At 48.4% G+C, this 1,763-nt stretch overlaps 1 non-coding gene across 1 annotated transcript; it reads left to right on the top strand.

The window, feature by feature from the left end:
- LOC125623717 (U5 spliceosomal RNA) lies at window positions 1-116 on the top strand. Its single transcript, XR_007353095.1, has one exon. It is a non-coding gene; the product is annotated as a U5 spliceosomal RNA (small nuclear RNA).
- The last annotated feature ends 1,647 nt before the right edge of the window (window positions 117-1,763 follow it).

Raw genomic sequence — 1,763 nt, 5'->3', positions numbered from 1 at the left:
TGAGATTGGATTTTGCACCAGATCGCATAAATCTTTCTCCTTTTACTAAAGATTTCCGTGGAGAGGATCCACTGCAGAATCTGCAAATCATCCCGCAAGTAGGAGTCAGCCTGGTGGGCAGAGGAGCGGGAGGGCTTTTGCACATGCAAAGAGTATTTCTGCTCAGCATAGCAATGTGAAATCTTTGTTTATTGCAGGAACATTTCTCCCCGGCTGGGAGAGCAAGGACCATGGAGTCATAAGAACAAGGTCACATCTCATCCATCCCCTGGGCCAGTGCAGGACTGTTCCCCACAATGTGTATTGCACATGTTGTGCTTTGACAGGAAGAGAAGACTGGAGAAGCTATTCTGCAGGGTATGTGAACTGACCTGGGTGGGGAGTTTCCTCAAGGAAGGTGTAAAGTTATTTTATTCCTTAGCGCTGTCAAGAGGCTCATCAGGCCTGCTGATTATCTCACTCGCCTTTCCTAATGCCTGGGTCACTCGGGAGGCTGGATGGATCTGGTGGAGAGCTGTAACGAACCCTACAAATTGCCTGCTCCCCTGCAGGGACAGTGCCCATGGTGCAACTGGGTAAAGTTGATCCAAAAATTGGGTTTGTTTAGTTTGGAAAAGAGAAGACTGAGGGGGGACATGATAACAGTTTTCAAGTACATAAAAGGTTGTTACAAGAAGAAGGGAGAAAAATTGTTCTTCTTAACCTCTGAGGATAGGACAAAAAGCAATGGACTTAAATTGCAGCAAGGGAAGTTTAGGTTGGAAATTAGGAGAAACTTCCTAACTGTCAGGGTGGTTAAGCACTGGAATAAATTGCCTAGGGCGGTTGTGGAATATCCATCCTTGGAGATTTTTAAGAGCAGGTTAGACACACACCTGTCAGGGATGGTCTAGATAATGCTTAGTCCTGCCATGAGTGCAGGGGACTGGACTAGATGACCTCTCAAGATCCCTTCCAGTCCTATGATTCTATGAAAATCATGCTGCCTTGCTAGTGGGCTGAGGGAACTGCAGACTTCCCTCCATCCCTAATACAAATCACTCCACTGTTATGCAGCTTGCCTGGTGAAAGATGGGCAGCACCTGACTTGGAAATTAGTATATATCAGCAGATGGTGTCCAGAATTAAAAGGAACCACTCAAGCAGGCAAACTGCATCACAGGACACAGCCTGCTCAAGGGTCAGGCAAGCACAGAGCCTGTCTCCCTGAGGAAAGGCCAGTGATGGAGGGCTGGGAAGAGGCAATGGGAAATATCAGGGGCTGATGGAATCCACTCAGAATTCTCCTTGGAATTATTATTCAGGGACTTCTGCTTGGGGTTGGGAGGAGAGGGGATCAGCCACCTTCATTTCTGGTCTTGGGAAAAACTAACCTCCTCCCATAACAACAGCTCCCAGAAGCACTGACAGACGAACCTCCAGACCAGCTCAGAACTCATCCCCCAGACCTTCTGTGTGCCTGGTGCTAATGGACATTAGCATCGCCTGTGTTGGTAGAGCCTGGTGGAGAGTTCGGTGCACTGGGGCCAGTGCTGCTACCTAGAGATGGAGATACCCTTTGTATTGCCCTGAATAGGGACTAAAATTGTTTCCCCTTCAGCTCATGCCACCCCTAGAGGGCAGGAAATGAGCACGCTGCCCCATCTGTGAGCGACCTAGCCTACTGGCACCGAAACACAAAGCCGTCAAAACTGTCAGGGACAGATCTTCAGATGGTGTAACTGACAAAGGTCCATGAAGTCAACAGAGCAATGCCACTTTAT

Source organism: Caretta caretta, chromosome 16, assembly GCF_965140235.1.
Source record: "Caretta caretta isolate rCarCar2 chromosome 16, rCarCar1.hap1, whole genome shotgun sequence".
Classification (NCBI taxonomy): domain Eukaryota; kingdom Metazoa; phylum Chordata; order Testudines; family Cheloniidae; genus Caretta; species Caretta caretta.
The sequence above is the reverse complement of the archived record's forward strand: the minus strand, read 5'-3'. Positions and strand labels throughout refer to the sequence as shown.